At 46.1% G+C, this 23,310-nt stretch overlaps 1 protein-coding gene across 2 annotated transcripts in view; it reads left to right on the forward strand.

Moving 5' to 3' along the window:
• Window positions 1-13,978: 13,978 nt before the first annotated feature.
• Window positions 13,979-23,310, forward strand: part of SNAPC4 (small nuclear RNA activating complex polypeptide 4) — a 267,076-nt gene continuing 257,744 nt past the window's right edge. Inside the window, exon 1 of one of the 2 annotated variants that reach the window (XM_085613150.1) lies at window positions 13,979-14,294. The gene's annotated coding sequence lies outside the window, so the exon portion shown is untranslated. The remainder of the gene's footprint in view (window positions 14,295-23,310) is intronic. The other variant, XM_085613161.1, reaches the window with a different exon arrangement.

Below are 23,310 nucleotides of genomic sequence, written 5' to 3' on the forward strand. Positions count from 1 at the left end.
TTCTCTCCACAGACCGACTGGGCAGCGGACGAAGACGAACTGCCGCTGGTGGCCGGAGCCGGGCCCTTTAACTGGGAAGCACCTGGAACGCAAGCCCCGCCCAGGGAGGACGTCACTCAAGCAGGAAGTACAAATGGAGGCGGACCCAGGAGGTGGACGGACGGCGATCCCTGGAAGAAGGACGGAGACGGAGGAGACGGAGGTGGAGAAGACGGCGCGACTGAGAGGAACGATCCAGAGCAGGCGGACACCGGAGGCTGGAGGAACGAGAGACCCAGCGGCTACGGACTCCGCGAAGCGCCCGGCCACTTTCCCAGGGGAGGAGCGTGGCTTGGACAGGTACGGGACCGGGTAGCGGGCTGGATGGGAAGGCGGGAGAACCCGCGTTAACCGGTCGCCTCCTCAAGTACCCTTACCTTCTTGTTTAGTTTTGTTTGAATCACTCACCGTTTGGGGCACTCCGTTTTCCGTTGTACACCAGTAGGGTGCTTCCTCACTCCCGGTCCCTGGTGTTAGGAATACGAGTATACCTACTCCCAGTCTAATACAGTCCCTTATCTCTCTCTTCCTTGGGGCACAACGGAGAGTCAAGGCAGTGGCCGCCGAAAGGACGAGGAAGGAGGGGAGCAAACCATCCGGGAAGAGCGTTGGAGACCTAATTCACCACGGATCCCGCTACCTTCGCGAGAGAAAGGCTAACTAGCCGGACTAAAAGAAGATTGATATCAATAAAACCACGTATACCCAGAACTCGTGTAGTGTCTCTCATTGACGCCCCATCACACAAGGCTTGTTGGCTCCAATCCGGTTGCCGACACCTCAGTAAGCCGCAGACTTCGTGGGACACTCCGAATCCAGCTCCTGGTTGTCGTCGACGCCTCCTGGACCTCGTGGCTGAAGAGTCAAGGCACCCGTGATCACCTGAAATCACCCGACTACTGTGGGCATCCAGCTTCCTGGCCCGGGCCACTGGCAAGTGACTTTGAACACTGTCTCCTCTGCTTTCAGGTCTTCTTTCTTCAGAATCCAGCCTTGGATTCCACTGGACACTTCTCCTGTCTTCACAAGCAGCAAGTCTTCTTTGGCTCCCATTGAAAATAACGCCGCGACCCGACACCAAAAGACACCTATGCACCCGGCTTCCCTGGGTAAGGTAACTCGAGTACTCCGGTGCTCCTGTGTGTGTTGGCTCTAGAACTACTTACCCTGTAAGTGACTTGCTTGTAGACTCTCCCGAAGTATCCTAAAACTTTAAAATTCCAACCGCGACTTGCTCTATTGAAGTCTATTGGGATCCGCGGCTGTGTTCTCACACTGCATGCGTCTCCCGTAGGTCCTTTACTTACCTGCCTTGGGTGGATTAGTGAGGCCCCAGCGCTTCCGAAGACCTTAGGCCTTCTCCCTTCTCAAGTCGTTCTTCTTATACCTCTTTTTTAGTATATGGTCTGGTACGCCCCTAGGGCCCCAGCCATATAAGCAGGGCTCAAAAAATCTGAAAAATGGTACTAGTCCTGCAGGACTAATACCTTGAAAAATCTCCTCGCCCTAACAGTGACCTACTTGACCTCCGTCTCTGAAAGCGGAGAAAAAGTGACAAGATAACAAGATTTAAAGGCATTTTTATTGCTCATTTGCTTTGTGAGCACTAAAAAGGCCTTTAAATCTTGTTATCTTGTCACATTTGCTCCGTTTTCAAAGACGGAGGACAAAAGTTAGTATGTTTTCCTACTCACCAGAAAGGGCGAGTAGGACCTAAAAATAGCTCGACCTCATAAAATTTACCTCGCAAATGCGAGCGGTGCTTAATTTGTTGTGAAATGTTGATTTGTGCATATGTCCTTGACTTCTAATCTAATAAAGAGATTAGTAGAGTATGTCTCGTAATAAATACATATATCTTTTATATATATACCTGTGTGGTGTCCTTTCATTTAGTGATTCAAGAGATTATAAGGTAAAACAAGCTGCTTTACATTCCTCTGAGACTTAGCCTTAAGGCTGCTCTCCACAGCTACCACTAGGATAGCTTTCTTTAAAAGGTTGTCTTAAACCTATCTACCTTAAGAGTCGAATTGTACTGGTGGAAGGTGGCCACTTTAACTAGTGACCAGCATATACCAGGCCAACTTCTCACACATGTTATACATAATTGTGTAACCCTGCATTGACATTTAGTTTGGCATTGTACGCTGTCAGAGATTGGGTACCTTCACGCCCTTGTCTTGAGCAATCCGATACTAGACGTGCAGGACATTAGAGGCAGGCTTCAGAGCTTCATAAGACTCCTTTGCACTGAACCCACGGCAAGGGTGAAAATAGGGCAACGAATATCGGCCCCCTTTCCAGTCTGCAGGGGCATGCATCAGGGCTGCCCCTCTCTCTACTCTTTGCCTTGGAGATGGATCCTCTAGCACAGAGGCTCTGGCATGCAGGTCGTGAATGGAGCATACCGAAAAGAGACACGACCCACGCAGTCTCCTTATATGCTGACAATGTTCTAATCTCAAGAACATCCTGTCGGGCATTGATGAAATAGCGAGCATCCTAGATGCCTTTAGAACCATGATGGGACTGGGGACAAATTGGGTGAAGAACTGCTTGTTCCTGATCCATCCGAACTGCACCCCGCAATGTGGTGGGATCTCATGCCCTTCGCTGAGAGCCCGCACCTTCAGTTATCCATGTTTATCGTGGGTCTCGAGATCTCATAGATAGAAAACTCATGAAGGCAATCGCTTCCCTTGAGCCCCAAATTGCCTTCTGGTGCTCCCTCCTACTTTTGGTGCATGGTCGAGTATCTCTCTCCAGAATGGTGATGCTTCTGCATCTGTTGTATTATTTTACTAACTTACCAGTGAGCATCCCGTGCAGCACATTCTGAACATTGCATTCTATGCTCGGTGACCTCATTTGGAATAAGGGAAGGTGCAGGGTAGCCCTAGCCGAGCTGCAGCTCTCGGTGAAGAGAAGAAGACTCTGCGCACGGAACTTTGACCATTACTACCTAGTGGCGCAGCTGCAGTGTCCGTCGCACTGACTTGTGGGGAGACACATGGAGGACCTGGGACTGGTTCCTGAGAGGAGAGCACTAGGGGTAGTGTGGGAATTTGTTCTCCTTAGGGCGGTGCTCCACCCGTTAGTGGATGTTGCAGGTGGCACATGCCAGCTACGGAAGAGTCCTGCGACTCATGCTAGAAATGCCTCAGTATGCCACTGGAGTCCACTTGCATTCCATGCAAGTACTTAGATAACAGATCGGCCGGAAGGGAGTGGAGCTTTGGGAATTAGCTGGTGTTTGCATCCTGGGTGATCTGTTCCAGGACAGGGCCCTTATCCCATTATATCAGCTGATGTACAATGCAGGCCTCCCGGTGAGCCACTTCCTGGCCGACGGGCAGCTGGTGGGTGAACTGGAGAGATTATGGTGTATAGTGGACACGAACCTGACCTACACCCATTGGTACAAGCAATGCACACAATGTGTGCCGGTTGTCGGCTGATTACCTAGCTGACTAGGGCCCTCTCCCGCACACTGCAGGATCCCTTGGAGCCACTCAGTCGTACTTGGGAGGGGGACATTGGCCGCACATTGACCCAGAAGGAATGGAATAGAATATTGCTGCACTCTCTCGGAAGATCGCCCACAACGCATGTGTCCAATATACACAACTCAACATCCTACACAGGGCGTACCTTACCCTGGCCAAATGTCACAAAATCTAACAGAAGCTTTGTTGGAATGTCCGCACTAGCCCGTGGTCAGAGCAGACATACTGCGCATGTTGTGGAGCTGTCCGAGGGCCCGCAGTCTTTGGTTGGCGGTCACAGACACCCTTGCCAGATGCACAGGCCGTACTGACCTTAACTACGTGGCTAGAGCATGTTTGGCCTTTACAAACGCTGATGGTCCAGTGGGGCTATGAATTGCTTTATTGACCTGGCACTACTAATGGTTCGTAGATTAATTGCTATGCACTAGAAGGCTAGCACCCTGTCAAGTGTTGGGAGTTGGCAGGCAGAACTCTTAAGTGGGGTAGGACCGCAGCCGCAGCGCTCTAGCGAGAAGAGGCTTGCAGGCAGCAGATGTGACCCATTGCGTCCACTGGGATGATCTACTGCCTGCCCCGCAGGGACCACAAGACGACTCCATCACCTCGTACTGACCAACCACAAGATGCAACAGCTTGCTGGTGCCTTTTCAGTAGTACAGAACCCCTTTTTCCTCCCGTCCTCTCTGACACCTCCTTCCTGCGCTGCCAGGGCTTAGAGGTGACACACTTTATGCCACATATCATAGACCGACACGGGAACCACCACACCATGGAAGATTCCAGGGGAAGTCTGCGTGGCATGATTATACTTTGCATGTTTTCCTTTTCGTGTCGATACTCGGACTGGCTTACAGTTGGAACTGTTTGTTTAATTAGGTTGTGATGTTTCACAATCCCCTTAAATACTTTGATTCAGGGAGAATGATACATTGAAGAAGGGAATTCCTGCTCAAGGTGTCAGCTTAAATCTTTCATACTGCGAGGAGATGTGCCACCCAAATGGAATGAAGGTGAGACTCTGCCCAAGGAAGCAGAGATTTGGCCCATCGAGCCAGTCTCCATGACCTGATTCCTCCTTGTCTGTTGGCAAATGACTTTGCAACCTGATTGCCCATTATCACCAATCAAGTTCTCCCCTTCAGCTCAAAAAATGATAATATCAATATTCAAGTTGCCTTCAAAATTCTCCAGTTCAAAGACATAGCAGTCTCCTGGGCTGGCCCTCATAGCCAGATCCCAATAGGCCAATACATGCTTCTCAAAAGGCTTGAAGTCTTGTCCATGCCATAGTGAAGATAGAGACCATCTTGTGCTCATAAGACCTCAAAACAAAGTCGCACATATGGAGCATTCTGAGCCAGGAGATCCTGGAGCTTTACGGCCCTGACAGATGTTAATAATTTAAAATGTACACGTTTTGAAAAGAGATCCAGTTGTCCAAAACAGATTGAACTTGAATCCCCCAAGTTGCAACAGACAAACCAGAGGAGCCAATATCTTGGTAAACTCTTGGGTCAATTTCAACCTAAAGGACAGGACTCGGAATCTGAAGTTACCTTTTCGGGTCGCAAAACAAAAAGACGGATGATGATGTGCTGGCATATGGAAATATGCATCCTGTGGAAATATAATTGAGAGGAAATACCCCAATGCGACCACACAGATGATCTCTTGTAATGATGTAATGTTGAAAAGACTGTCCTGAATCAACAAATGGACTCCTATTAAGATGATGATGGGCAGAAAAGCGCCTCCAGATTTGGCATCTAGAAAGAAAATTTACCAAATCTACAAAGAAAATAAAAAACAGATCAGAGGTGACCAGACACCATTACAAATGGGACAGGAAAAAAAATGGTGTGTGATGAAGTGCGTAGCCTTATGCGCATTGTACTGAGCTGTGACAAGAATGAGTGGATGAGGGTGGGCGACGGTAATGGTGTCAAATTGCATATGACATTGTAGCAAGTTCACCATATGATGCATATCACTGCGAACAGTCCACAGATTGCTGCAATCACAGTCCATTGAACTTCCAGCTTGCTGCTCATCCCAATCCTGCTGCATGTAACAGTGCAGCATGCCCAACCTGCTACCTCACAGCCCTTTGAACCTCCAGTTTGCTGCACCTCCCCATGAAGCAGGTCCCATTCCTGCTGCGTGCCACAGTACAGTGAGCCCCTAACCTACTGCATGTCACAATGCAGCTACTCCCAATCCTGCTGCATGTCACTGTACAGTGAGCCCCTATCCTACTTCATTTCACAGTGCAGCAAGCCCCTATCCTGCTGCATGTCACAGTGCAGTTGCTCCTTACAATGTGGCATGTCACAGTGAGGCAAGTACTTACCCTGCTGTATGTCACAGTGCTGTGAGTTCCTATTGTGCTGCATGTCACAGTACTGCAAGTGCCTATTGTGCTGCAGGTCACAGTGCTGCGAGATCCTATCCTGCTGCATACCACAGTGCAGCAAGTACCTATACTGCAGCAAGTCACAATACAGCAAGTCCTTATTCTGCTGCATCTCACTGTGCAACGAGTCCCTGTCCTGCTGCATGTTACAGTTCAGCGAGCCCCTGTCCTGCTGCATCTCACACTGCAACGAGTCTCTGTCCTGCTGCATGTCTGTAGGAAGTTGGCTTTTTATAAAGTGTACCAAAATGAGGTACTCTATGTAGAAAGTCCAGACGGCCCTTATTGGTTTACTGGGCTTAAGTGTATAATCCCAAATTCTCTCTTTTGTGGCAGTGTAGGTGAGCAGTTTAGGCTTATCAGAGGGTAGTGTTAAGCATTTTTTGTACACACAGAGTCAATAAATGAGACACACACTCAAGAAAAAACTCGAGACCAATTCAGAAAAATAGTATATCTTTTTATATAATTTTAGACCCCAAGATCATTGGAATCAGGTAAGGTCTTTAGATGTTATCAAATTTCACAGTAAAACTGTTGAAAATGACATCTGTCAGATTTGATGCATCAGCCTTGAATGCTGTAATCTTATCCTACGGTGAAATATTCCCTGCATAGATACACTTACAGATGACTTACAGGATAGTTCTTCTTGACTTAAGGTAAATAGGGGCCAAGGTTCAAGAAAGCACCAACAGCTCAAGTTTACCTTCCCTGGGGTGTCCAGGTGCAGAGGTGCTTTCAGCTGTGGAGGCCTCAAACGCTACACGTTAAAGTCAATGGGGCAAAGTACCTGTAAGAAAAGGTTGCAAGTGGGGACTGGGGGTCCAGTCCGGCAGAACCCAAAAGGGGGGCTTGGCTCTTGAGGGTCTCAGGACCACAGTGACACCGTTGATTTACATGAGCCTGGGCTGGGGAGCTCGGGTGTAGAGGTGTTTTGTAGTTGAGGCTCTCACGGTTCTCAATTTACCTGCAGAAGAGGGAAAAGAAACACAGCATGGCAACTCTCGATGTGGAGCTGGCCTCTCTTGAAGTCCCTCAACATGCAGGTAAGTTTTGGCTGCAGTGGTGTTCTGACACAAACAAGCCTTGGGGGTTGCAACTGGCTCCTATACCTTGGGTATTGGTGCAGGGCAGCTCCCTGGGGTCCCGGCATCTCCGAAATTGACAGGGAGATGGATCTGACCTCCTGGAGCACAAAGACCTTTTGCTGGGGTGCTGCTCCCTTGGTGGGCCGGGGGTCAACAGAACGCTGGGCTGGGCAGCTACAGTCAATGCCTGCTGGTGCAGGGAAGTGGCTCCTCCACTCCAAGGGAGATGTTGCTGGGTTGAGGAAGTGCTGGGCAGGCCTCCAAGGGTTTGGGGAGGCTGTTCTGCTTCAGGACGAGTCGGTGTTGGTAATTGTCGGGAGAGCAGCAGTCAGGCAAGGTTTTGCGCCAAAGTAGATGCTGTTCCACAGTTCTCACGTCTTCGGCTCTTCTTTATCCGTCTTCTTCTTCAGACAGACAAATCTGAGTTCCTGGTGTCAGAGGGCCTCCTAAATACTATTTTTAGGGGCATTAAGGGGAGTGAAGGGTAGTGGCCAAGGGGCTACATACCCCTGGAGTAACTACACTCCCTATATGACCACTTCCTGTGGGGAGTGGGTATAACCCTAGCCCAGGGTTCCTAATTCCACCAAAAGCAAGATGGTGGAACCCTTCTTTTGTGGAGCGCATGTGGTAGCCCACCTCAGGGGTGTGACTAGCCTGGTGGTGCAACACTCCAACTGCATAGCTAATTTCCTGCCTGTCCTGGTGCCAAATAGGCCTCAGGGCAGGGGGTGGCATCTCCCAAGTCTGGGGGAAGCCAGAGTTACATATCAAAGGCAGCAAGGGCTTTGAAGCCCCTGGCCTTGATATGCTAAAGCACTCCTCATCCTGCTGGAGGAAGTGTGAACACCTTCCTCCAGAGCAGGCATTGTTTCTGGCCTCAGAGAGCCTGGGGCCTCACCTGCAGGGGGTCAAAAACTGTTCTGTGATGACAGACTGGAAGATACCAGTGTTAGCCAGCACACAAGATAGTGGTAGGTTTTTCAGGAGGCACCTCTACGGTGCCCCCTGGGTGCATGTCATAATAAATCTTGCACTGGCAATAGTACAGATTTATTAAGACACGGTGTTTGATAACAAACACCATCGGTTTCATAAATCCAACATTTAGCTGGGAATTCGTAATGACCAGTGCCCAGTACATATCCTTAAGATGGCTGCCCTGTTCTCTTGTGCTATCTAGTAATTGAACTAGACAGCATAGGGGCATTACTGCTCATGCAGATATATCCTCACATGTAATAAAATGTACCCTGCCTCAGGGATATAAGGCCTGCTGTAGGAGTGACTTACATATATTATATTCAGTGACTTTAGCATGGCCCACAGTGAGTGTGCCACATTGTGTTTTCACACATGGTTTGCACCATGACACGCAGTCTGCAATAGCAGCCTGCATGCATTTTGTATGGGGATCTCTTAGGGTGGTATAATACATGCTGCAGCCCTTAGGGACCCTCATTAGTACCCATGCCCTAGGCACTAGGAGTACCATTTTCTAGGGACTTACAGGGTTGCTAAAGGGTGTGCCAATTGTATCACAATTAGACCATTTTCCCTTATTTTTAGGGAAAGATCACTGGCATTGGGGCCTGGTTAGCAGGGACCCAGTGCACATCAGTTAAAAAAACATCAATACCAGTGGTAAAAAGTGAGGATGACCATGACAAAAAGGGGCACTTTCCTACAATGTCACAGTGCAGCGAGTCCTTATCCTGCTGCATGTCACAGTACAGTGAGCCTGTATCCTGGTGCATGTCACAGTGCAGTTACTCTTTACCCTGTGGCTTGTGACAGTGCAGGAAGTCCCTATCCTAATGCTAGTTACAGTGCAGCGAGTCCTGCTGCATGCCACAGTGCAGCGAGTCCTTATCTTGCTGCATGTCACAGTTCAGCGAGTCTTTATTCTGCTGCTTATCACTGTGCATCGAGCCCTTATCTTGCTGCATGTCACAGTGCTGCAGTCCCTATCCTGCTGCATGCCACAGTGAATCAGAATCAGAATTCTCTTTAGTTGGCTGTGAACAGCCATAAAAGCGTCCAAGATGTGCTAAAATAGCAATAAAATACAAGTTATTAAAACATGCAGGTAAAATACATAAAATCATCAGGTTTGGGATATTAATGACCAACAATCAGGATAAAAACAGGCTGAGATTAATAAAACTGAAATTAAAACAGAGTCAAGTACTGATTAATCAATGTCCTGACATTAATCTAAAATCATTGACCTCCTGGTAATGGCAGTAAAAAATTATATGCTTGCATGCAAAGCCATATATTCCTAAACTTAAAAAATGAGGAATTTTTTGGTATACATTTTATTAGATTCACAGAAAGAAGAGGAATGTACCATAGTTTGTTTATGCAAGTTAGTACATGGACATTCTCTAGAGTCAAGCTGGGGTTGGTGTTCAGCCGGAAAACAAAGTAAATATTTCATAATACCAGCCTGGAAGCTGAACAATAAAAGACTATGCCACCTCTTATTAGTGTTCTGCAGGTAGTTGGTTGAAATAACCAGAGATTAAGATATAAATAATACTTAACACTTGATTTTTGTCTTTCAGCTCTGATCCTCTATTTTTTGGCTTGTTCTTGCAGCAAGACTTGCACTTGCTTTCTAACAGAGGCTGCCCACGGCGTTCTATCTAAAAACATCAGCCAACCCAATGGCTTCCAGAGATTTTTTGACGTACGCTAGCCAGGGGATTGAAAGACCATTATCGCAAGCCAGGCAGTCTAAAACTATCTCTCTAGTTATTTTTGCTTCTTCTGAGCTCCCGCTAGAAAGCCACAAGAGGGTTGGCTGGCTACGGATAAAGTCGCTCATAAAGTCTAAGCCTAGTTCATTGTTGCAAATGAAGCTGAAGGATGACACAGGAGCTGACAGTACTCTCTGACAAAATTGATTTCCCTCCCTTTGGAGAGTAGCCAAGTCACCCAGGCCCCATATGCCTGCCCCATAACTTGCTATAGGGACGCATTGTGCTGAATATTGCAAGAGGGGTGTAAGTACACCTCTCTCCATTGGGTGATGGAAAACTTAGCATTGAGCCAACAAACCTGGAAAACGTAGACCTACTTTGTTCAATATGTGCAGACCATATCCCAGATGAGCTGAAAGTGACCCCCAGGTAAGAGAAGGAACTGGTGCTTAATAGCACTTCCTTACCCACCGTAATAGTTAAGGGTTGCATGCGCTTTGGGCCACAAGTCATTATAAAAGACTTAGTAAAATTAGTTGATAAATCCAGATTGGCCATAAATTGACAAAGGAGTGCACTAGATGATGCAAGGCTTTGTGGATGCGAGCAATTAACACTGCGTCATCCGCATACTATAATGCTGGTAATGGGGCACCATTCACCATGGGCACGTCTGTGGTGCACTAACTAAGCTCCTTACTAAGATCATTTATGTACAAAATAAAAAGAAGTCAAGCTAAAACGCACCCCTGGTGAACCCCCAGATCGATACTAAATTCATCAGTGACTTCTCCTTTGTTTCCAAACCTGAATCGGTCCTTAGTGTCCGTATGCAAGAAGACCAACAAGTGGACTAGGGATGGATCCATTTGCGATGAATGAGATTTCCACAGTGCTGCGAGTCCCTATCCTGCTGCTTATCACAGTTCATCAAGTCCTTATCTTGCTGCAAGCCACAGTGCTGCGAGCCCGACCTGCTGCCTCTCACAGTCCATTGAACCTCCAGTGTTCTGCACATCCCAGTGCAGCGAGTCCCTGTCCTGCCGCATGTCACAGTGCAGCGAGTCCCGTCCTGCTGCAAGTCACAGTGCAGTGAGTCCTCGTCCTGCTGCCTGTCACAGTGCAGCGAGTCCCTGTCCTGCTCCATGTCACAGTGCAGCAAGTCCATGTACTGCTGCTTGTCACAGTGCAGGTACTCCCTATGCTGCTTCATGTCACAGTGCAAACACAAGAAGATGATGGACGGAGCGCTGAAACTTTTCAGACACTCATCCCCAGTTCCAGATCTGGGTTGAATCCATCATTGTTCTTTAGCTCACTTTGCCACCCCAGTTCAGACACAGCTATGTGCAAATCAGACTTGACCCTGTGCCTGATGGGAATAGTCTAGCCTGAACTGCCAAGCCATGTCTTCCCTGGACCAGAAACAAGCATCCTGGGACCGGTTTCGGGCTAACAGCCCTCATCAGCCAGGCTAGCTTGAATCCAGTGGCAAAGTGAGCAAGGGACCCACGTCTGGGCATAACCTGCCATCTTAAGTAAAACAAAGCAAACACAAGATGATGGACGGAGCGCTGAAACTTTTCAGACACTCACCCCCAGTCACAGATCTGGGTTGAATCTATCATCGTTCTTTAGCTCACTTTGCCACCCCAGTTCAGACACAGCTGCAGCGAGTCCCCGTCCTGCTGCAAGTCACAGTGCAGCAAGTCCCCGTCCTTCTGCATGTCACAGTGCAGCGAGTCGTCATCCTGCTGCATGTCACGGTGCAGCTACTCCCTATCCTGCTTCATGTCACAGTGCAGCGAGTCATCGTCCTGCTGCATGTCATGGTGCAACTACTCCCTGTCCTGCTTCGTGTCACAGTGCAGCGAGTCGTTGTCCTGCTGCATGTCACGGTGCAGCTACTCCCTGTCCTGCTTCGTGTGACAGTGCAGCGAGTTGTCATCCTGCTGCATGTCACGGTGCAGCTACTCCCTGTCCTGCTTTGTGTCACAGTGCAGCAAATCGTCGTCCTGCTGCATGTCACGGTGCAGCTACTCCCTGTCCTGCTTCGTGTCACAGTGCAGCAAATCGTCGTCCTGCTGCATGTCACGGTGCAGCTACTCCCTGTCCTGCTTCGTGTCACAGTGCAGCGAGTCGTCGTCCTGCTCTATGTCACGGTGCAGCTACTCCCTATCCTGCTTTGTGTCACAGTGCAGCGAGTCCTTGTCCTGCTTCATGTCACAGTGCAGCGAGTCCTCATCCTGCTCCATGTCACGGTGCAGCTACTCCCTATCCTGCTGCATGTCACAGTGCAGCGAGTCCTCGTCCTGCTCCATGTCACGGTGCAGCTACTCCCTGGCCTGCTGCATGTCACAGTGCAGCGAGTCCTCGTCCTGCTCCATGTCACAGTGCAGCAAGTCCATGTCCTGCTGCTTGTCACAGTGCAGGTACTCCCTATGCTGCTTCATGTCACAGTGCAAACACAAGAAGATGATGGACGGAGCGCTGAAACTTTTCAGACACTCATGCCCAGTTTCAGATCTGGGTTGAATCCATCATTGTTCTTTAGCTCACTTTGCCACCCCAGTTCAGACACAGCTATGTGCAAATCAGACTTGACCCTGTGCCTCATAGGAACAGTCTAGCCTGAACTGCCAAGCCATATCTTCCCTGGACCAGAAACAAGCCTCCTGGGACCGGTTTCGGGCTAACAGCCCTCATCAGCCAGGCTAGCTTGAATCCAGTGCCAATGTGAGCAAGGGACCCACGTCTGGGCATAACCTGCCATCTTAAGTAGAACAAAGCAAACACAAGATGATGGACGGAGCGCTGAAACTTTTCAGACACTCCCCCCCAGTCACAGATCTGGGTTGAATCTATTATCGTTCTTTAGCTCACTTCGCCATCCCAGTTCAGACACAGCTGCAGCGAGTCCCCGTCCTGCTGCAAGTCACAGTGCAGCAAGTCCCCGTCCTACTGCATGTCCCAGTGCAGTGAGTCCCTGTCCTGCTGCATGTCACAGTGCAGCGAGTCGTCGTCCTGCTACATGTCACAGTGCAGCTACTCCCTATCCTGCTTCATGTCACAGTGCAGCGAGTCCCTGTCCTGCTGCATGTCACAGTGCAGCAAGTCCTCGTTCTGCTGCATGTCACGGTGCAGCTACTCCCTGTCCTGCTTCGTGTCACAGTGCAGCGACTCCTCGTCCTGCTCCATGTCACGGTGCAGCTACTCCCTGTCCTGCTTCGTGTCACAGTGCAGCAACTCCTCGTCCTGCTCCATGTCACGGTGCAGCTACTCCCTGTCCTGCTGCGTGTCACAGTGCAGCGAGTCCTCGTCCTGCTCCATGTCACGGTGCAGCTACTCCCTGTCTTGCTGCATGTCACAGTGCAGCGAGTCCTCGTCCTGCTCCATGTCACGCTGCAGCTACTCCCTGTCCTGCTGCATGTCACAGTGCAGCGAGTCTTCGTCCTGCTCCATGTCACGCTGCAGCTACTCCCTGTCCTGCTGCATGTCACAGTGCAGTGAGTCCTCATCCTGCTCCATGTCACGCTGCAGCTACTCCCTGTCCTGCTGCATGTCACAGTGCAGCGAGTCCTCGTCCTGCTGCATGTCACGGTGCATGTCACAGTGCAGCGAGTCCTCATCCTGCTCCATGTCACGCTGCAGCTACTCCCTGTCCTGCTGCATGTCACAGTGCAGCGAGTCCTCGTCCTGCTGCATGTCACGGTGCAGCTACTCACTGTCCTGCTGCATGTCACAGTGCAGCGAGTCGTTGTCCTGTTGCATGTCATGGTGCAGCTACTCCCTGTCCTGCTTCATGTCACAGTGCAGCGAGTCGTCGTCCTGCTGCATGTCATAGTGCAGCTACTCCCTGTCCTGCTTCATGTCACAGTGCAGCGAGTCCTCGTCCTGCTGCATGTCACGGTGCAGCTACTCCCTGTCCTGCTGCATCTCAGAGTACTAGATGAATTGATGACAACAATCGCACAATGATTCAGTCTTGAAATTGCCTTTCACAGTGTACAGAAATAGGTTAGGGCCTACAAATGTTAGAAAACCAGGTTGTTCCAAAAAACAACAGAGGGAACGAACAAGGTTCGGGTCCAGCACCGCTCCACGGTTTCCGATTACATGATGTACTCCTTCGAATCCCTCCAGCCCCTCCTCTGCCGACAGCCCCAAGCTTCCGTCTGCCAGTGCTGCCGCAAAGCACCATGGGGGCTTGGATTTGCATAGGCATGTTTACAAAAACTGCACGCACCCCCTCAGCTAACCCGTTCTTAAAGCGGCAGGCCGCCCCGTAAGACGCCCCCCTCTGTTCGCTGAACTGGGGAGGCCAGGCTTCGGGGCTTCCTGGTGAAGCAGGGCATAGAAAAAAACGCCTCCCGGAGTGGGCTGAAACAAGCAGTATGCAAATTCTTTTCCCATGGTCCTTTGCTGCGGCTTGAGGTTGGAAAAGAAACCTTTTGCCATTTTATACTGCTAGGCTACATGTCTTGAAGCGAGTCGGGAGAGTGGAGGCGGAGGTCTCATGTACCCGCTGCAGGTATGTTATGATTAATGTGTTTGTCAACTCTCGCACACTTTTAACAGCTGAAAATATCGCACTTCATGAACACCGTACAGTGCACGCTGCTGTCTGTATCGTGCCTGTATGCGTGTGTTCAAATCGTGCCCTTTTGCCTGTGTTTGAGGGTTGGAGAAGACCGTTAACAATCTTTCTAAAGAATATTGAAACTACCTATAACAGTACGTTTGACGTACACGGACTACTGCAATTGCGCGCGTGAAGTTGATCTTCAGCTCCTATTACCTATCAAATACGCGCAATATTAGCAGTTCCCTCTGATGTTCTGATCATGGTTTACATACGTCGGGTTCACCCTCCTCCCCAGGTTATTAAAGCCGTTGAGACGAGGCACAACTATGGAAAGTAGGAGGAGCGGCGGAAATGCATTATGGGTATTGTCGACATAAGAGAATACACATCGCTAGCTCCCCCGTTCTGCCCCGCGTTTATTGAGGAGGGGGTATATTCTGTGCACTCTGGTACCCACCCTTTGCGCGCGTAATCCGCCCCCTTACCCGAAACCCCACACTACGTGTAGCCAGTGATTACTTCCTATAGGCCTTTCAATGACGGAGATGTTAACTATTAAATTTGTTAAATATGTTTAAAATATAATTTATTAGAAAAGAAGTCATTCGCGCAGTAACATTGGTGTTGTTCCCACCGCGTTTCATATAGAGCCGCCTGAAGTTTTAGCCATCTCCCCTCTTAGTCTAGAAGCATGCCCTTCTTTGTAAAGATAGTTTTAAAGGTCCCAAACACCACCCTACGAACTGCTGTTAACTGTATAGCTGGGACTAGAGGAACACGGCTTACATTACATGTGCATTGGACAGCCCTTAAAGTTTAAAAATTCTTAAAGAGCAGAACTAATTAGCATATTTGATGACATCACAGGAGGTGATGTCATAAAAACGTTGACATACAGGGATTGACATCCGTTAAAGGATACAACTATCAACATGAACTTAAAATTAATGGACTAGTGCTCCAGCGGAAAGGGCAAATTTACATATCCTTCCTGCGTCACAGACCCGTCATCACACTAACCATTCATACACACATCCATTGGTGGGGCCCAAAACAACAACCTTCATACGTCTCACTCCGAGTCTACGCACAGGAGGAAAGAAGCGCTGGACATGTGGGGGTACCTTATTACCTATAGAAAATTATTTACATTATATACAATATATATATCTACACTTATAGAATCCTAACTTTAGCATCAAGGAACTCCACCACTTGGTCGAGGGACCAATTAGTTGGACTGGTTGATGGTGATTTAGAACCAGCTAAAACACATTAAAAGTTTCGGAACCTTTCAATTAATCAATACCTTATTAAAGAATCACGGACTCATACTTTGTTAATAAATGTTTAGTTTATCTAATTAATTCACTTTCATTGGCATAGTCAGTATTTAATCAAATCAGAGTTTCCATGAATATTTGTTACCAATTTACATAACCATTTGATTTACCTAAATTCTGATATCGGTGACCATTTCCCGAAACCCGTCAGCCCTGCATAATCAATCCCTTCTGGTGAAAACGTCTAATCAATTGCACAGTCCCTAAGGTATCAATGGACCAGGCAATCGTGCAAGCAAATCGACTCTCCTCAGCAGCAATTACCAACGGAAAATCGGAACGCACTTCTACCCACCCTCTTCTAAAGCTCCCCTTATATAATACATTCTAAAATAATCCGCAACATCTCTAGGAGTAGAAGACTCCTGATTGGCTAAACGCTTAAAATTTGAAATATTGAACTCGGTTCCCAGGTTTTCTTAGTTCTCAGGGAATTTAATATGTCATCCTTTAGTTTGTACAGTTCTCATGTGAAAAGTTCCGAAGTATCAACATGTAGACCTCTGGATACAGGTCACCATTGTCTTTTCTGTCATTCACACTAGCCGAGTCCTGGCAATCCTTCACGTTCCTATCCTTGACAAGGAACACAGTGCCCGCCTTGGAGGTCGCCTGGAGATCTTCAGAGCCATCCGAGTCTGCGCAATAGACATCGCGCTCACACGACGGTGGCCACTTCCAAACTCCATTTTTAATACTGTGGCCTAGTAGGCCCGAATGCCAACTTAAGCAAAACAAACATAAAAAAATAATTAATATACGGAAATGAAGATTCTAATGTTAACCCCACGCTAATCCCAATATTTATTAGTATTTTCCTAGATTATAGCAACATTTAAAGCAAAAATACTCACCATTCCGCAATACCAAGAGCACAAACCATCACAAAAGCAACATAAATCATGCAATTGTCTATACTAACACATTCTACAGTTAATATGTGTTCCACAGTTATTAATTGAAATTATCAGCCATGCAATTAGCAATTCAGTCCCCGTGTATCTTGTGTTTATCAAGGTGTAAAGTTGATTGGTAATAACACTCCAAACAATTAATACAGGTTAGTATTTAGAATGATTACGTAATTAGTATTTTCATGCAAAATAGAGAAGGTATGCAAAATTTCGTTTTACCTGCTCCACCAATCCCCCCTTTGGTGATGTTTAATATCACCACAACCACCCTTAAATTTCATAAATTTGGTGGAAATGATTTCTCAGTTCTCTTACTCAATTGTGTTACATCATAGTTTCTCATGTTTCATCCTCTCGTCTTCTTATACATACTTTCTTTCCATTCTTTCAGTTCTATATCTTCTACTTCTCTTTCTTTCATTTCTTTTCTCTTTCTTTTCGCAACTTCCCTTTTTATCTTATTTTGTAATTTTCTTATTTTGATACATACACATCCTAATCTTAAAATCAATATTAGTATTACCACACAAGTCACTGGCATTAGAATCTTACCTACAAATGAACTACCTATTTTGATTAAGAAGTTTTTTATAGTAGAAAACCCTTTACCAATCCTTTCCCAAACACTTTCAACCTCCAGTGGAACAATTTCCTCATGCAAATCTGTTATGTTCTTCATATATTTCTTTAAATTTTGACTCTCGTCAGGAATGTAAGTACAACAATGTTACACTTTCAGCATTCCGCAGACTCCTCCCTCTTTTGCCAAAATGATATCAAGGGCAAGTCGATTTTGCATCACCATGGCTCTCATGGCAACCATTTCGGTATTCACCAGTAAGAACCCTCCAGCAGTGCTTGTCGATAAGCAATCCACTACTGTAGACAATTTTCAAATTTTATGCGCATTCAGAGATATTCCAATGGCTGGTATCAGCGCTCCAAAAATATCCTCTACAATCTCTGACCAACTTTCCCTCCTTGTACGTGTTAGATGCCTACCTATCTCATGCACACCATCTCTGTCCCCTTCCCACATGAAATATTTTTGGGAAGACCAGGCCTAGGTAACATGTGCCATACCAATGGTCCGGTAATCGATAATAAGCTTTGTTCCCGCAGATGAAATGTAACCTAGGGAATACCGGATAGTTTCCTCCTTTAAATCCCCATCCTCCCATGATTCTATAGACATCATGGCATTCACTCGCACCTATAAAATAATTGTCATAAACGGTTTCATTTCGTCTAATACACAATTTTCCTTTCTGAGGCCAATCTAAAGCCATAGCCGGACTAGTTTCTCCCTTCAAATGTTTTTCCTTTTCAACATCCCAAACTGTTGTCTATTCTTTTCCCTCAGATATCTTTCTTTGCATCTTAATTAGGGCTCCCGGTTTTATGGTGTTTATTGTTTTAGCATTTCCGTCTGTATTTATCCATATTTATTTTTTGACCATCTTATTGGTATTTATCCATATTTATTTTGTGTTTGGGAAAAAATAGAGCCGTAAAACGCTATATTTCCACATTTATTTAACTGATAAACATGCACTCATACTTTGCTACTTTTCGCGTTTTAGCAAATTAGGCAGCCAAATATAGTGAAACATTACACCCACAGGCAAATATCAGCATTATAATATTAATATATATTAACATACGCCTGCAGTCAGGGAAATCTAGACCCGTTTCGTAACTTCCCATTCTGTGTATCTGCTCAGCTGTTGTCCTGGAAAGCAGAAAGACAACATGGAGAGTCATGCACAAGAAGCCCAATTTTCTGTATTTTTCCAGTTTTTTAAAAATAAATACAGAGAGGAAATACATTGTTTTCTGCCTGTATTTATCTGTAAAAATCAGTAAAAACGGAAAACTGGGAGCCTTAATCTTAATTCTCCTCTCTTCAACCATGTCCAAGAAGGTCTTCTCTTCTTTTCTCAGACTACAAGTAAGATTATTCTTAAACACTTCCTCTAAAGTTAATTCTCTAGTTTCTAAGAAATATTCACCTAAAACTTTACCAGGTTTTATCTTATTTAGTTCAGGAACTACAGGTACTTGTGAGAAAATATTATCTACATCACAGTCATAATAGTCTAATTTCCTTGTTTTATAAAACAAACTCGCTAATACACTACAAGTTATCCCATATGTCACAGGAAGGTGGTGATAGGTAACACCCTCTGATACTGATGCAGGTAACTGCATACAAACATAACAACCTCTAACATCCATAGTCTTTACATATTCATACAATAATTTCGAAAAAACGTTGTTAGAAAAATCAGCTATAGACCTATCCTTATGTGAGTCGGTTCTATCTACCAATCTAGTTGCACGAGTACCATAAACCTTTTCTATATTAGTCTTGTTTTCAGTGTGATTTTCTACCCTTTCAAATGTTACTCTAAATGAAATTACAATAGCTAATACACTCCAAAGAAGCATTAGTAATCCTGTACAACAGCAGCACACCTTGCACCATCTTCGAAGGAACCCACATATAGGTTTTCTACCTTCAGTGTTTGCCATTTCGGAAATGATCAGTGTCTTTTGTCTTAGCCTCTTTTATTCACAACTAACTTTTGTCTAAACCCAAGGCTCTAAGCGCCTACTTGGTTTCTTTTCGGTTATATGTCTTATCCGCTAATTCAATCTCTCTGCAATTTCCTCTCGTCGCTTCATTCTGGCATTTGATCGTCTTTTACCTTGTTTTCACAATCCTGATTCAGAATTTCCTGAACATCCGTCTCTTCTCCGATATCAGACAAGATAACTCTCAGGATTTCCAAATCTTCTTCCTCTTCAACCACTTCCGGTTCAGTCACACTTAGACTTTCTTGGCTGTCTGCTTCCTCTTGTACTTCAGGAAGTGCCACATACGTCCATTCCGGTGACTTATACTTCTGGTTGGGTGTCTTAATTCGCTTTTCTTTCTTCAAGTGTGCCTGATCAGTGTCTTCTGATCTCTCTTGACTGGACACTTCATTCACTTGTTCTGCTTTAGATGATTTCACTCTTGTCAATCAATACCTCAGTCTTTTTATTTTGTTTGTCCAAATTTCCTCTTTTGATGGCCTTTTCAACCTAGTTCCCTTCTCACCTCGCTCGGTTTTCCAAGCTCTCTTCCTCAAGACTCGTCCTTCTTGTGCTTCTCCTTCACTTTCTTCAGATTCGGTCTCGGGTTGACCTTTACCTTCTTTGGATTTTTCCTTCACGACCTCCTGTTCCCTGTCTACAATTGTCCCTCCTCGTGTTTCTTCCATGCCATCTTCCGGCTGACTTACTGTCCCTTCTTCCACATGGATGTGTGTAGTCCCTACACCTCCTCGGGGGTCTTCCGCAATAATCTTACCCTCACTCTCTGTATCTAATTCCTCACCCTCTTGTTCTATGACCTCAGGTGGAATTTCTCTGGTACTTGCATGTGGGGCTTCTTTATCAAGGATTTCTTTGCCAGTTTTCTCAATATTCTCCTTTACCTTTTCCTGTACTCTCACCTGTTCAGTATCTGATTCGGAGCTAGTGTTAGAAATTTCCAGTCGTCTCCTTAACGGCAAATTCTCTTGTTCTGGAACTTGACTTGGTTCCAACTCTCCCCTTCTCGGAGCTTGTCTTGTTCTGGTTTCTTCTGTTTCTGACTCAGAACTGGTATCCGATTCTCCCAAATATTCTTCCACAGGTCTATTTACAGGACTAGGGATCCGGAGAGTATGACTCGCATGAATCCAATTCCTTACTCTGGCACATTTCACAGCCGTCGTCGTGGTCAAAATCACTTGACGTGGTTGGACCAGACAATTTTTCCTTCTATGCACTTTGATCCTCACCCATTCTCCTGGACTCAAATCATGAGCTGGCTTCTTTTCAAGGGTGGTTGCATCCGATCCAACCTGATGAAACACAGAATGAACGGAATCAGCCAACCCCTTGCAATAATCCAACACAAAGTCATCAGATATAGGCAGTAGTTTATTGACAGGAATGAAAACATGTCTCATCGCTCTACCCATAACAATCTCATGGGGACTCAGTCCAGTATTCCTATCAGGAATCGATCTAATAGTCATGAGCACTAGAGGCAAGACATCAGGCCATTTTAAACCTGTGGCCAAACACATTTTTCCCAATCTGTTTTTAATGGTGCCATTCATCTGTTCCACTACTCCAGAAGCTTCTGGACGGTAGGCACAATGTAGTTTCTGTTGTACATTCAATGCTTCACAAATCAATTTTATGTTTTTATTCTCAAAATGCTTTCCTCTATCTGATTTAATCGTAACTGGGAAGCCAAACGTAGGGATGAACTCTCTCAATAGGAGTTTCGCTACTGTAACCCCATTACTCCTTCTGGTCGGGTATGCTTCCACCCATCATGAAAACAGACAAACAACTACTAGAACATACCTTAGTCGATTACATGGGGGCATTTCAATGAAATCAATCTGCATTCTGGTGAAAGGACCTCCCTCCCATCCTATGGTTCCCAAACTCACCACTGTTTTTCTTCCTGGATTGTATTGCTGAGATTTTAGACATCTTTGACAAAGGCTCTCAGCTACTAGCCGGAATTTTGCATTATACCAGGTCTGTTTGAAAAGTGTGAGCATGGCATCCCTACCCACATGTGCTTGTCCATGGTACATCCGTGCCATTGTAGAGATCATGCTATCAGGCATTACTGGTCTTCCATCCCGATAAACTCAAACTCTGTCTGCCTCTCGTGGTGCACATCCTGATTTTATCCACTGTTTCTTTTCTTCTTCTCCTGCCTCTTCCTGTAACTGCCTCACTTCCTCCCAAGTACTCACAGTGTTAGTAAAAAGTAAGGGACATGAGTTCATTTCCTTTTCCCGATTCCGTTTGACTAAATTTTGGTTGCGCGCACAATATTGCGCTATGTCATTTGCGATTCCGTTACCCGCAGATATGTAGTCAGCACCCTTTGAGTGGGCTGCGCATTTTACTACCGCCAATTGCTTAGGCAGCTGTATCGCCTCAAGCAACTTGCCAACCACTTCCGCATTCCTTATAGGAGTTCCACTCGATGTCAAGAATCCTCTTTGGGACCAAATATGCCCAAAATCATGCACCACTCCAAATCCATACTGACTATCAGTAATCACAGTGACTCTCAGATTCATTCCTAATTTGCATGCTCTAGTCAATGCGAACAATTCAGCAACCTGAGCTGATCTCACTCCTTTCAAACATGACGCTTCCAAAACAGCCGCTACAGAACATACTGCGTACGCTGCACTCAAAATTCCTTCTTCAGTTCTCAGGCATGACCCATCCACAAACATCACATAGTCACTTTCTTTCAGAGGTACATCTTTTATGTCCGGACGTGGCTTGGTGCTAAAGTCGAGCACTTCCAGGCAATCATGATCCACGTCATCCTTCACTTCCACATTTACAGCATCAGGCAGCAATGTTGAGGGGCTCACATTGAGACACCTCACGAGGCTAACATTCGTAGCACCCAAAATGGCTTTCTCATATTTAGACGACTATGCGTCATAAACTTAGTGCGGCTCCTTGTTAAAAGGATCGCAACGTCATGGAGTACAAACACTCTTACAGGGTATCCCATCACAATTCCTTCACCCTGTTCCAAACTCTTACAGGTAGCAGCCACTGCTTTCAAACAACCAGGCAACGCTACAGCTACAGGATCTAATACAGCTGAGAAATATGCAATTGGTCTTCTTAATTTCCCATGGTTCTGTACTAACACGGAAAGTGCACATCCATCTCTCTCACTGCAGTAGAGCTCAAACTCTTTTTCATAGTCAGGCATTTCAAGAGCCGGGGCTTCACACAGGCTGTCTCTCAATTGTTTAAAAGCCTTCAATTCTTCTTTATTCAATTCAAGAGGGTCTTTCACATCACTCTTTGTCAAGCGTACCAAAGGTTTTGCAATCAGCGAAAAGTTACTGATCCACTGACGACAGTATCCAACCATTCCAAGAAACATTCTCACCTCTCTGAGTCATTGGTGCTCTCATTCCCTTTATTATTCCGAGCCTGTCTGCAGTCACCTTTCTCAGACCTTTCTCAATTTTATGGCCTAAATATTGTACTTCCTTTTTGCAAAATTGTAATTTCGATGGGGATACTTTAAGTCCTCCATCCGCAAGATGATTCAGTAATGCAACTGTATCTACCACACAGGCTTCTCGGGTTCTCGATGCCACCAGTAGGTCATCGATGTATTGCACTAGTACTGAGCTTTCGGGCATTTTCAAGTCTTCCAGGGATTTCTTTAGGATCTGATTAAATATTGATGGACTTTCTGTATACCCCTGTGGGATTCGGCACCATGCCAAGGTACATTCATCGAACCAGAACGCAAAAATCTGTTGGCTGTCAGGGTGCAATGGGATAGAGAAGAAAGCGTGACACAGGTCAATGACCGTGTACCATTCTGCTTCATGGGGAATCTGATATAGGATCACTGAAGGGTTTGGTACAATGGGACAACACGGTGCAACAATTGTATTCACTTTTCTCAAATCTTGCACTATCCTGAAAGTCCCGTTAGGCTTCTTCAAACCCATAATTGGTGAATTACATGGACTACTCATTATCTCTCTCAAAATTCCCTGTTCAATCATTTTGTCTATTATAGGAGTCACTCCGGCAATTATTTCTGGTGTCAATTTATATTGGGGAATATTTGGGTAACTTATTCCTTCC

This window comes from Triturus cristatus, chromosome 1_2 (genome assembly GCF_964204655.1).
Source record: "Triturus cristatus chromosome 1_2, aTriCri1.1, whole genome shotgun sequence".
Taxonomy (NCBI): Eukaryota; Metazoa; Chordata; class Amphibia; order Caudata; family Salamandridae; genus Triturus; species Triturus cristatus.